At 39.5% G+C, this 13914-nt stretch overlaps 1 pseudogene; it reads right to left on the reverse strand.

The window, feature by feature from the left end:
* Window positions 1-4899: 4899 nt before the first annotated feature.
* Window positions 4900-11606, reverse strand: LOC118003585 (annotated as a pseudogene).
* Between the last annotated feature and the right edge of the window lie 2308 nt (window positions 11607-13914).

Consider the following 13914-nt stretch of genomic DNA (forward strand, 5'->3'; position numbering starts at 1 on the left):
GGACCCTAAGTCCATCTCATCCCTGGAATTCAGCTAGAGAGCTATCAAATCATTCTAAACACCTGTGAAATCAATCAGAGATCTGAGGAAAGAAATGCTGCAATTCTACAAATAGAAAGCGACCGCTTTTTGGAAGGTAGGAGGTGTGGAAATATAAATCAGGGGCAATATATCAGAGGATACAGCAGAGGGGAGGGAGCCTCTTAAGGATGCTACTGCAAAGTATTATAAGCAGTGGAGTGCAAAATCCTAGAGGAGAACACAGGCAGCAACTTCTTCAGCCTCAGCTGCAGCAATTTCTTGCTAGAAATGTCTTCAAAGGCAAGGGAAACAAAAGCAAAAATGAACTATTGGGACTTCATCAAGATAGAAAGCTTTTGCACAGCAAAGGAAACAGTCAACAAAACTAAAAGGCAACCTATGGAATGGGAGAAGATATTTGCAAATGACCTATCAGTTAAAGGGCTAGTATCCAAAATCTATAAAGAATTTATCAAACTCAACACCCCAAAACCAAAAAATCCAGTCAAGAAATGGTCAGAAGACATGAACAAACATTTCTCCAAAGAAGACATACAAATGGCCAACAGACGCATGAAAAAATGCTCAACAACACTCTGCATCAGGGAAATATAAATCAAAACCACAATGAGATACCACTTCACACCTGTCAGAATGGCTAAGATTAACAACTCGGGAAACAACAGATATTGGTGAGGATGCGGAGAAAGGGGAACCCTTTTATACTGTTGGTGGGAATGCAAACTGGTGCAGCCACTCTGGAAAACAGTATGGAGGTTCCTCAAAAAGTTAAAAATAGAGCTACCCTACGACCCACGGATTGCACTACTAGGTATTTATCCAAAGGATACAAGCATAGTGATCTGAAGGGGCACATGCACCCCAATGTCTTTAGTAGCAATGTCCACAATAGCCAAACTATGAAAAGAGCCCAGATGTCCATTGACAGATGAAGGGGTAAAGAAGATGTGTTATATATATACAATGGAATAGTACTCAGCCATCAAAAAGGATGAAATCTTACCATTTGCAATGATGTGGATGGAACTAGAGGGTATTATGCTAAGCAAAATAAGTCAGTCAGAGAAAGACAAATACCATATGATTTCACTTATATATGGACTTTAAGAAACAAAACAGATGAACATAGGGGAAGGGAAGGAAAAATAAAGTAAGATGAAAACAGAGAGGGAGATAAACCATAAGAGACTTTTAACTATAGGAAACAAACTGACGGTTGCTGGAGGGGAAGTGGCTGGGGGGATGGGATAACTGGGTGATGGGCATTAAGGAGGGCATGTGATGTAATGAACACTGGGTGTTATATGCAACTGATGAATCACTGAATTCTACCTCTGAAACTAATACTACACTATAAGTTAATTGAATTGAAATAAAAATTTTTTTAAAAAAGAAAGAAGTCAGGGCGCCTGGGTGGCTCAGTTGGTTAAGCAACTGCCTTCGGCTCATGTCATGATCCTGGAGTCCCTGGATCGAGTCCCACATCGGGCTCCCTGCTCGGCAGGGTGCCTGCTTCTCCCTCTGACCCTCCCCCCTCTCATGTGCTCTCTCTCATTCTCTCTGTCTCAAATAAATAAATAAAATCTTTTTTTAAAAAAAAGAAAGAAGTCAGACAGAGAAAGACAAATACCATATGGTTTCATTCATATGTGGAATTAAGAAAGAGAACAAATGAACAAACAAAGAAAAGAAGAGACAAACAAAAAAACCAGACTCCTAAGTATGGAGAACAAATTGTTGGTTGCCAGAGAAGAGGTAAGCGAGGGGGTGGGTACAGTAGAAAAGGGGGATTAAGAGGTATAAAGTTCCAGCTACAAAATAAACAAGTCACAGAGATGAAAATCACAGCATAGGGAATATAGTCAATAAGATGGTAATAACACTGTTTTGTGACAGATGGTGATTACACTTATCGTGGTGAGCACTGAGTAATATGTAGAATTATTGAATCATTATATTTTACACTTGAAACTGATATAACATGTGTGCTAATTATACTTCCATATAAGTTTTTTGAAAGTTTTAGAAACTGCACTTATTTTTGGTGTTCTAAAATTTATAAAGGTATGTTGAGGTGTGGGTCTTTTCCATTGATTATGTTTAATACTTGCTGGGATCTTTTAACTAGAAAACTACTGTCTTTTTACTACTTGGGATAAATTCTGACCCTTCATGTTTTTTTCTTCCCTTTCTGGATGTTTGACTTTCTGGATTGATTCTCTTTTTCTTACCTTTTCCTCTCATATTTCACATACCTTTTGCTTTTTCTCTGTGTTCTAAGATAATTTCTTTGTCTGCCAATTCTTCTATTACATTTCTGACTTCAGCAACTATATTTAAAATTCTAAGAGCAGTTTCTTATTCTGTCATTATTCCTTTATCATAACAATCTGTAATTCTTTTATGGATATATTATCTTTTAAAAATCTCTGAATAGGTAGCTTTCAAAGGTTTTCTGTTCTCTGAATTCCTTATTCCTCTTAGGACAATTTTTTTTTTTTTATCCTGATCTTTTTCTTCTATTTGTATGTGTGTTGATCTATATTTGCTTTTCTATATTTAAGAGAGAAAAACCATGTTGGTATTTCTGTGTAGCTGGTATGAGTTTCCTGTGTGCTATATGAGTCTAGATCTGTTTCCTCGTTCAGTGTCTTTCTGAAGGGAAAGGTTGATCAGAGGTTCCAAGATGGGGCTTGGAGCTGACTTTAAAACTAGGGGGAGGGAACAGAAGAGACACCTCAAAAGGAGAAGACCTTATTCTAAGATTGTTACCTACCTAGCAACCTTTGTTGTCTGTGACTCTATCTGGTGAGTTCTGCCTGAGTGCTGATAGCGGGGGGCGTGGTCCAAGGATGGCCTCTTGGAAAATTGTTTTTAGAAAGACTTCGACTTAACTTCCTTTTAGCTCTCCTTGTATCTCTTCTGTCCTCCCCTGACAACTCTTGGGCTCTGCTGAGCATACCAGCTCCCTTGTCAGCTACAGGCCTTTCTTACTTCCTCTGGACAGTGGACTCACTCTCTGTCTTATCTATCAATAGCTTCTCTCAACTTACTGTTTTCCAGAAATCTTAGAAAGCCTCTTGCTTGGTGATGGTCCACTTTTGTTCTCTTTGCTGTATTAGGTTATTTTACTTTTACTATCATTTTAATGGAGATTTAGGAGGGAGAGAAGACAAATGTGTGTGTTTCATCTACCATCTTGGCTCATATTTTATTTTTGATTTTACATCTGTCTTCAAAAATGAGATTGTTCTGATAGTTGTCCTTTTCTCCATGTGACTTTTCTTTGGTTTTGGGTTCAGGCCTGCAGTAACTTTAAAAAATGATTGGCTCACATTACAGGTGTTTTCATACTTTGGGATAGTTTAAATTCATCCAAACATTGGTCCAAGGACTATTGCATTACTGTGACCTGGGACTATTTTTTAAAATCTAGATTCCATTTATCTTTGTACCAATACAAGAAAAATATGAAATAATATACATAAATTGATAACATTTGTTAACTCCTAAGGGGTGGGAGAGAAATGAGGAGACTTACTTTTTATTTTATACATGTGTTTATTGTTTTGTTTTTTTTTTTACAACCACTATACATAACTTTTGAAAAAAAAATCTTAATGGAAAAAATAGATTTCCAGGGCAAACTTTGGAGACTCTAGTTCATTGAGTCTGGGAGGCCAGGGAATCTATCTATATATTTTTAAATGTACTTGGGTAATTTTAATATACTTGCATATAAAAACCTATGGGTCTGATGAGGCACCTGGGTGGCTCAGTCATTAAGCATCTGCCTTCAGCTCAGGTCATGAACCCAGGGTCCTGGGATCAAGCCCCGCATCGGGCTCCCTGCTCAGCGGGAAGGCTGCTTCTCCCTCTCCCACTCCCCCTGCTTGTGTTCCCTCTCTGGCTGTGTCTCTCTCTGTCAAATATATAAATAAAATCTTAAAAAACAAAACAAAACAAAACAAAAAACTGTGGGCCTGAGATTTAGAGAAGGAAGGCAGAACAAGTGAAGAAATTCTTGTGGAGGAAGGCAGAACAAGTGACTTCTTTTTCAGTATTATCTGTCTAATTTCCCTGCCTCTTCTTGAGCCAGTTTTGGTACTATATGTATATCCTTGGAAATCACCCATTCTTTTAAATTTATTCATGAAAGGGGGTTCTTGGGTAGCTCAGTCAAGTCAGGTGTCTGCCTTCAGTTCAGGTCATGATCCCAGGTTCCTAGGATCGAGCCCCACATCGGGCTCCCTGCTCAGCAAGGGAGTGTGCTTCTCCCTCTCCCTCTGCCCCTTCCTCTGCTTGTGCTCTCTCTCTCCCCCTCTCATTTAAAAAATAAAATCTTCAAAAAATAATTCTATTCATGAGAAATTATATTTACTAATTTCTTATTAGCCTTATAATCACCTTTTTAATCTTTTTTTTTTAGAGAGAGAGAGAGTGAGGGAGCTTGAGTGGGGAAGGGGCAGAGAGAGAGGGAGAGAGAGAATCCTAAGCAGGCTCCATACCTGGCACAGAGCCCGACATGGGGCCTGATCTCATGAGCCAAGATCATGATCTGAGATGAAACCAAGAGTCCTACACTTAATGGACTGAGCCACCCACGCACCTCCGTAGGCTTTCTTTATTTTTTATTTATTTATTTATTTTTTAGAGAGAATGAGAGAGAGCATGAGAGGGAAGAGGGTCAGAGGGAGAAGCAGACTCCCTGCTGAGCAGGGAGCCCGATGTGGGACTCGATCCCGGGACTCCAGGATCATGACCCGAGCCGAAGGCAGTCGCTCAACCAACTGAGCCACCCAGGCGCCCCCATAGGCTTTCTTTATAAACATCCAGAAGAAAGTTTTCTCATCCATCTTTTCAAGATGTTCCATGAGGCAGGGAGGGTGGAGCTTCCCGAAGCAGAGCTTGGACCAGGGCTGCACGTGGTAGGGAGACTCTGGGGCTTCAGTCAGGCCAGGCCAATCTGATGGTTTTCAGAGGCTCCATGGGGTGCAGCAGGAGGGGGACTTGGCGTCCCCAGTATGAGCCCTTATCTTTATTGTGACTGACTCAAAAGCTGACCAGATGGGGGTCAGGTGGGGAGGAAGGGCTCAGCCCCACTGGATGCTGGGCTGCAGGGGGTGGTGCCCGCTGGGATGGAGGCAGCCTTTGGACTTGTGGTCAGCCTATGGGATACCAGAAGATGGTGGTTCTCCCGGATTTAGCCCTGTTGCTTGGGGCTGAGCTCAGCCACTTGGCTCTCTTTTCCAACCAGTCTTCCAGATGGCCCTTAGGGAGCTTGGTGACATCTGGTGGCCACTCCTTGGCCGGCCTCTCCTCCTCCACCTGGATACTCAGCTCCTGCAGGTCTGACATGTGGGAAAATCTGCAGTTGGAGCCAAAGGCACACTGGCTTGTCAGTAGAAACTTCCTGCAGGGCCCACTTGTCCTGCGCATCAAGCAAGATGGCAGCTGCATCTTGGAACACGTTGTACCAGACCTTGTTGGCCTTGAGGTGCCACAGCCCATTCAGGAGCTTCTTGCGGTTGTGGAGGTTGTCCTGGAGAGGGTGGCTGCAGTCATCACAGAAGTGATGCTTCCCCAGGGCCACCTGTGCCTGGCTCTGCAGGGCCCAAGAGCTCTGAGCTCCTCCTCCATCTGTGCCCTCCAACCTTCTTTATCTTTAATGTTAACCCCTTTCTTATTATTCTTTGTGGTTTTTCTATTAAAGCATTTCTATTGTGGTAAAATATACATAATGTAAAATTTGCCATTTTAACCATTTTTAAGTTTGCAATTTCAGTGGCATTTAAGAACATTCGCAATGTTGTGCAACCATCACCACCATCTATTTCTGGAATTTCTCATCATCCTGAACATAAACTGTGTACTGTTAACCTTAAAAATAAAACTGCCAGTTCGTTTTTACCAGCAAAAATGGGTTTATTCAGGAATAGCAGAGAATTGCAATCTGGGACAAGCAAGCAACAGCAAAAACCATAGGCAAGTCCAGAGAACAGAGGAGAGGAACACTCTTTTATAGAGGAAAGTGAGAAGTCGGGAAAGGTGTCATAAACAAAAAGTCCACTGAAGTAAACTAGGATTGGGAACCATAGTGTCTTTTCATTGGCTGGGCTGTTGCTGAGGGGAGGAGGTAGACTTTTTTCCTCCTACCACAATAGTAAAGTAGTATGGAGAGGCAAGGTCCATCTCTTCCTCTTAGATTTGCAATTGATGATGAATGGTAGAGCATGAGAGCCACCCCCGCCCCCGCCAGCCTCCTAATTCCATTTTAGTGAGGTTTCCCGTTATTAATTTTCAGTGCCCATTAAATATTAACTTTTCATTCTTTCCTATCCCCAAGCCCCTGGTAACCTCTAAATTACTTTCTGCCTCTATGAATTTGCCTCTTCTGGGTACTCCATGTAAGTGGAAGCATACAATATTTGTCCTTTTGTGTCTGGCTTATTTCATTTAGCATAATGTTTTCAAGGTTCGTACATGTTGTATCAGAATTTCATTCTTTTTTAAAGCTGAATAATACTCCATTGTATGTATATATCACATTTTGTTTATCCGTTCCTCTGTTGATGGGCATTTGGGTTATTTCTCCCTTTTGGCTCTTGTCAATAATGCTACTACGAGGATTAGTGTACAAGTATCTATTTCCATCCTTGCTTTCAATTTTTGGGGGTATGTACCTAGAAGTAGAATTCCTGAACCATATGGTAATTTTATGTTTAACTTTTTGAGAAACTGACAGACCGTTTTCTACAGCAGGTGTACCATTTTGCATTCCTATCAGCAACGCACAAGGGTTCCAATTTCTCCACACCCTCACCAACACTAGTTATTTTCTGGGTTTCTGTGTTTGTTTGTTTTTAATTGTAGCCATCCTAATGGGTGTGAAGTAGTATCTCATTGTGTTTTGATTTGCATTCCCCTAATGGGCAGTGATTTTGAGTATCTTTTCCTGCGCTTAATGGCCGTTTGTTTATCTTCTTTGCAGAAAGTTCTATTCAAGTCTTTTGCCCATTTGTGAAGTGGGTTTTTTGTTTTTTGTTCAGTTGTAAGAGTTTTTCCATGTTTATTGATCTGATTTATTATTCTATCTCTCCTGAATTCCTAAGAAGCATACAGTGGATCTTCTCTATTTGTGCTGTTCCACATGGCAGCCATTAGTCACATGTGACTATTGAAATTTAAGCTTTAGTTGATTAAAATTAAATAAAATTTAAAATTCAATTCTTTGGTGGCATTTCAGCTTGTCAGTAGTCACATGTGGCTAGTGGCTACGTACTGGACAGCATAGAATGGACATTTTTATCATCACAAAAAGTTCTATTAGACAACATTGTGCTAGATCTACCTTCCACATCTTATTTTTTTCTCTAATATTCTGCATCTCTATTTTTATGGTCTTTGTCCTGAGAGATGCCCTTGACTTTATCATTCATACCTTGAATTGGTCTTCAGTCATGCCCAATTACATTAGTGACCTCCTAATACTTAATTTTAAATCTTATTTGGCAATTAGCTTTACAAATGTCAATATTTCTTTTGTTCTTCTATTGCTACCTTTTCATGGGAGCATACTCTTACAGATGAAGTTTGCTTTTGATTAACTACAAGGATGCTTATTCACTTAAAAAATTTTTTTTATGTTCTCTGTCTCCTGAATTAGCTTTGTTTCCTCCAGGGTCGAATGTCCTATTTGTTCATCTTGGTTCCTCTCTTCCCTGCTGTTCGTTTTCCTAATGTCTAGTGATTCTTAATTGTCCATTTACATTTTTTGAATGCAAGACTAGGCTGACATATAGCTCATATTTATTACCTTAACACCTGAAGCTCCATTTCCACAACTGGGATCACTCCTTAATTGCAGGATTGATGGAAGGCTCTAGGTTGAGAACAGTCAGGTAAGCTCCCACAGTTGTTAAAACAAAGAGAAGTCTTTATTCTAGAGGTGAGTGTTTCATTTCAATCATGGGTGGGCTGCATTCCCTTATTCTCTTTCTTCTTTTCCTCTGCTTATATTGTGAATGTACAGAATTTTCTTGGGCCTAATTTGATTCTCTGCTCTCGAGAACTGACTAGGAGTTCCCCTCAGGCAGGATCTCCAATTTGATTAGAGAGTGGTAATCATGGCTCTATCCTGGGGCCAAACGCTGCCCCCAGCTGCTCTATATATAGAAAGGGGCTCAGTTGTTTTCAGGGCAGACCTTTAATTAGTTACTCCACGGTACACTTATGCTCCTTGCCCTTGCTGACTCCTTGAGGCCCTTTGAGAAAACTCATCTCTAGCTTATGTTTTCAGATTTCTGCTACTTTCGTTTGTTTAGGATGGGAGTTTCTCTGCTGTGCTGTCTCTGTCAATTGAATGCCACCACCCATCTTCATTAATTGATCTTTGCTTTTGTGGACCTCTGGTGTATTAGATTAGTTAATCCTCAATTTATAGTAATCAGTTAACATTGTTCCATCATCATCAACATTACTGCTATTACTACTACTTATTTCATCATCATGCGCCATCTCAACTCCTTCTTGATAGGATGAATGTATTTTTGCATCATGTATGTTTGCATTTTTAACTGATATAAATGGTACTAAAAGATTTGTTTTCTTTTTTCAGTGTTGTTTTAAATATATATCTTGATATTCTATAAATATCCAACTAATGCTTTAGGATGCAGCTGGTATTCCATTATAATCCTGCACTACATTTATTTATTTATTCTCTGGTGTTGGATACCTCCAACTCTCCACCCCCACAAACACTTGACAGGGATTTCTATCTGCCCATGTATTTCAACACTTGCTATTTCTCTACTTTCTCATTTTTGCCCACACGGGGGACACAAAGTAGTATTTCACTGCTGTTTTAATGTGTATTTCCTGAGCATCTCTTCCTATTTACACATTAACACTTTGGATTTCCCCTTCTGCAAATGGCCTGTTATATTAGCCCGGAGATACTAGATTATGCCACTCTAACAAACAACAAAAACTCTTACTGGCTTAAAAGAAGAAATGTTTATTTCTTGTTCTTGCTGGTTGTCAGAGAGGTTCTAGTCCTCAGCCACTCAGGGACCCAGGATGATGGAGCAACCATAATCTTAGATATTTTGCCAGTTATTACCCCAGAGGAAAAGAACACATGGTGAATCATGTATTGGCTCCGGAGCTTCCATCCAGAAATGATACACATTATTCCACTCACATTTCATTGCCATAGCTAGTTCCATGGCCATAGTTAACTTTTAGGGTATGGTAAATTACCATCCTACTATGCATCCAGAAGGAGGAGAATGGAAAACATTTAGTGAACATCACTAATGACAACTATTGTCTGTTCTTCTGGTAAAAAACTATTCAATTTGGTTTTTTTACACTCATAAAAACTACGCTCCATCCCTACATAAAGTAGTTGTCTAAACATTTGGAAGGAAGAAAATTTTTTTTTCTTTCTACCCTTTGAGGAACCCCTGTAACAAAAGACAGATTAACAAGAGAAAAATAAACAAAAGGTTATTAACATGTATATTTCATATATACACGGGAGAAACTCAGGGAAGAGTAACACAAAGAGATGGCTTAGAATGCAGGTTTATACAGCATCTTCAACAAAGAACAACACATTTTTAGAGAAATGACAGGACACACACACAAAAAAAACCCCACACATTTTTAGGCTTCCAAGGGTGGCAGATGTGGGAAAGTAAATATGTGGGAAACTAATGGTAGATAGAGGCTAGTTAGTAAAGTTTGCATGTAGATTCCTCTAGTGACTCCAAGCTGGTAGGGTCTAAAGTTACCTCTGGTGATTAACTTTCATTTTCTCTGGTAGAGAGGGAAGGAGGGACACCTTTGAGAATTTATGTCCTGCCTTTAGGCAAATAGGAGAAGGACAGGGAGAGTTTCTTGTATTTGCTTTTTCTCAATTGCCTTCAGCTCAAAATAATCCTTATGCTAAAGTGGCATATTTTGGTGTGACATATTCTGGTTTCTTTCACATTCTACCCTGTCATCCACACTCTCTATCCCAGGAATGTATAGTTCCTTGTTTTGGCCCTGATTTCCTGCTCTGGGAGTAGCTACCTTGCCCTTTGCTCTCCATAACCCTTGGCTGTACCTACCTTCTGGAAGATTCTTTGCTTTCCATCATCCTCTTTGGCCTTATCTGCCATAGACAACAGCACATTTGCTGCCCATTGATGGTTGGGGGCTCTAGAGTCATTTTAAGGCTCACAGGGTCATAAACTTTACACTCACAATTTCTTTGGCCATGCAATACTTTCTAAAACCTTAGTAGCCTTCTTATTTATTTATTTCATTCTAATAAGTTCTATCTGACAGGGCTCATCCACCGCCATTTTAGAGATTCCAGATGTATTTCTTGGATTTGCTAGATTTCTTGCTCACCCTATTCCCCACACTTTCCTTTTTGCATAATTGCAGGTAAGGTATTGAGTTTATCAGGCTGTTGTGGAAGAGCTGCACATTTAGTCTCTTAGTGCCATTTTGTCAAATTAAAAGGAATTACTAATACCTCACCTTTAGTTGAACCCTCACTCTGAAACATCTTTATCCATGCAAAGGTTTTCATCAGTGGATGAAACAGCCATAAACTTGACGTGATCCTTGTCAAAAGGCTGAGATTTTAATGAGTGTTGTCCTTCCAAGCCTTCCTCATTTTTCCTTTTACTTGTGAGGGTTGAGAAGCAGTTATCACTTCCAACTGTGCAAGACCCCCAATTTCTGATCTTCCCTCTCATTCCCTTCCAGTCCTTCTTGGAAATATGCCCAGTTGCTTTCTGCTTATTTCAAATGCAGTCAACAGAAACGAATGCTCACTATTATCTTCCCTTCCTCTAGGGTTAAACGTTTATTAGGTATAAGACCTGCCTCCCAAGTTATTGCAGATGACATTTTTATTCAGTATTTTGCCACTACATCACATAAAATGCTATCCCTCCAACATCTGCTCACAGTTTCTTTGCTCCCTGGTGACCAGCTCCTAAGCCATTGCCATATATTTTAGATTATACTGTTATGTAGGGACTCCCTTCCTGTATCAGTTAGGACAGATTCAATTAGGCTGGGTGACAGACAACCATGAAATCTTAATAGCTTGAAACCACAAAGGAGTATTTCTAGGTCGCTGCAAGTCCACAGGGGTCTCCACATATCATAGCCCCTCAGAGACCCGGGCTAAAGCGGTAGCTACTCTCTCTAACATTGCTTGTCACCACGCCAAAGGGAACACTGTGGTAAACAGCACAATGATTCTTAAGCTTCTGCTTAGAAGTGACACTTGTCACTTCCACTGAAATTTCACCGATTGATCAAGCCATATGGCCACACCTAACTTTAACGAGGCAGGAAAGTGTAATCCCACCATGTATCCAGGAGGAAACCCGAAATATTTGATGGAACTAATGACTAGCTCACATGCTTCGTCCATTTTCATTGTAGTTCCTGTCATTTTCTTGTTGATTGTTAGAGTACTGGTAGCGTCTAGAAGATGGTGCTGCCTCATCAATTTTAAACACTGAAAAGATCTTCTCACCACCATTCATCTGTGAACCTAACTATGTCTATGGTGTCCTTTACCGAGTAGACATCCTTTATGTTGATGTAGATCAATTCATTGATTTTCTCCAGATTGAAATTTGTGCATTGGGGATCTTGTTTAAGAAATCCTTTCCTGGGGCTCCTGGGTGGCTCAGTCAGTTAAGCAGCTGACTCTTGATTTCGGCTCAGGTCATGATCTCAGAGTCATGAGATGGAGCCCCACACTGGGCTCTGCGCTGGGCATGGAGCCTGCTTAAGATTCTCCCTCTCCCTCTCCCTCTGCCCCTCTCCCCACCTGCTTGCATGCATGCTTGCTCGCTCTCAATAAAAATTTTAAAAAATAATAAAAAAAAGAAATCCTTTCCTATTCTGAGGTCACAAGATGTGATCATATACTTTCTTCTATCACTTTCATCTTACACTTTCCGCATTTAGATTTTTAATGCATCCAGAGTTCACTTTTTTAAGGGGTTATGTAGAAGTATTTTATTTTAATCCTTAAAATAACCCACTATTCTCAATATCATCAAATATAAAGTTCATTATTTCTCCGCTGACTTATGATTCCATCTTTATCATATTTCAAATTCATGACATCTACTTTTGTTGCATTGACCTATTTGTTTGTTTGGGTTTTTTAAGATTTTATTTTTAAGTAATCTCTACACCGAACATGGGGCTTGAACTCACAACCCTGAGATTGAGAGTTGCACACTCTACTGACTGAGCCAACCAAAAGCCCCTGTTTCAATTCCAGTTCTACATTATTTTTAGCACGATGGCTTTGTAGAGTGTGTTAATATGTATTAGAAAAACTCTTTGCTCTTCTTCAAAGTTGTCTTAATTATCTGTGAACTTCCAGTCTTCCTATAAATTTCAGAATCACTTTGTTATGTTTCTAATTTATTTTTGATAGAAATTCTACCAAATGTATTAATTAATTAGAAGGACATTTTACCTCTCTGTGATGTTAAAATTTCTCATTCTTTAACATACTATATCTCTCCACATATTCTGGTCCTCATTTATGTCTTTTATTAGAGTTTTAAAGTTTTTCTTGTGCATTCTTTGATAAGTTAATTTCTATATATTACATAGTTTTTTATTGCTATTGTGAATGGCATCTGAGTTTATATTAAATTTTCTGGTTGGTAATAGCTGATATAGAAGAATGTTACTGATTTAAAAATTTGTGTTAATATTGCTTACTAATCTAAAAATTTGTGTGGTATTCTGTTGCAATTTCTTTTTTTTTTTTAAGATTTTATTTATTTATTTGATGGAGAGATAGAGAGTGAGCACAAGTAGGCAGAGAGGCAGGCAGAGGGAGAGGGAGAAGCAGGCTCTCTGCGGAGCAGGGAGCCCAATGCAGGGCTCGATCCCAGGACCCTGGGATCATGACCTGAGCCAAAGGCAGACGCTTAACCGACTGAGCCACCCAGGCACCCCTCTGTTGCAGTTTCTATGCATAAGATCACATCTATCATTTGAAAATAATTACATCTTTGTCCCTTCTTCTCCAGACTTTAAATTCTCTTCTTCACTTTTTCATTTCTATTATTATAATGCCAACGTTGAATAGTGGTGGGGATATCATTCATCCTTGGCTTCTTTGTAATTTTAAATGGTCTGTGTCTTCAAGCATGATGTTTTTTGAGGTATTCAGTGAAAACCATAGATCTTCAATGAACTATTTAGTCAGTTTTGGTGGACAGAGAACATTTCCTTTACCTCAGAAAGTTCCCTTGTACTCCTGCACAATCTCTTCTCCCTCCAGAAGCATCAACTATTCTTATTTTTTTAAGATTTATTTATTTATTTATTTATAGGGGAGGGGCAGAGGGAGAGGAAGAGAGAGAGAGAGAAGCAGACTCCCCACTGAGTGTGGAGCCTGACGTGGGCCTTGATCCCACAAAACTAAGATTATGACCTGGGCTGAAACCAAGAGTTGGTCGGTCAACTGACTGAGCCACCCAGGCACCCCACTATTCTTATTTTTATCATTATATGTTAATTTTGCCTATTCTAGAATTTCATATAAATGAAACTATGAAAAAATGAACTTTTATACATCTAGTTTCTTTGAACTAATATAATATTTTTGAGATTCACCTCTGTTGTCACTCGTATCAGTAGTTTGTTCCTTTTTCCTGCATGGTAGGATTTCACTGTTTTACCAACCACAGTTCATTTGTACTCTGTCTAATGGGTATCTGGGTTGTTTCCACCTTGGGACTATTATGCATAAAACTGCTATGAACATTCTTACATAAGGCTTTTTTTTTTTTTTTAGTTTTATTTATTTATTTATTT

Source organism: Mirounga leonina, unplaced genomic scaffold (assembly GCF_011800145.1).
Source record: "Mirounga leonina isolate KUSES-001 unplaced genomic scaffold, KU_Mleo_1.0 Mir_91, whole genome shotgun sequence".
NCBI classification, from domain to species: Eukaryota; Metazoa; Chordata; class Mammalia; order Carnivora; family Phocidae; genus Mirounga; species Mirounga leonina.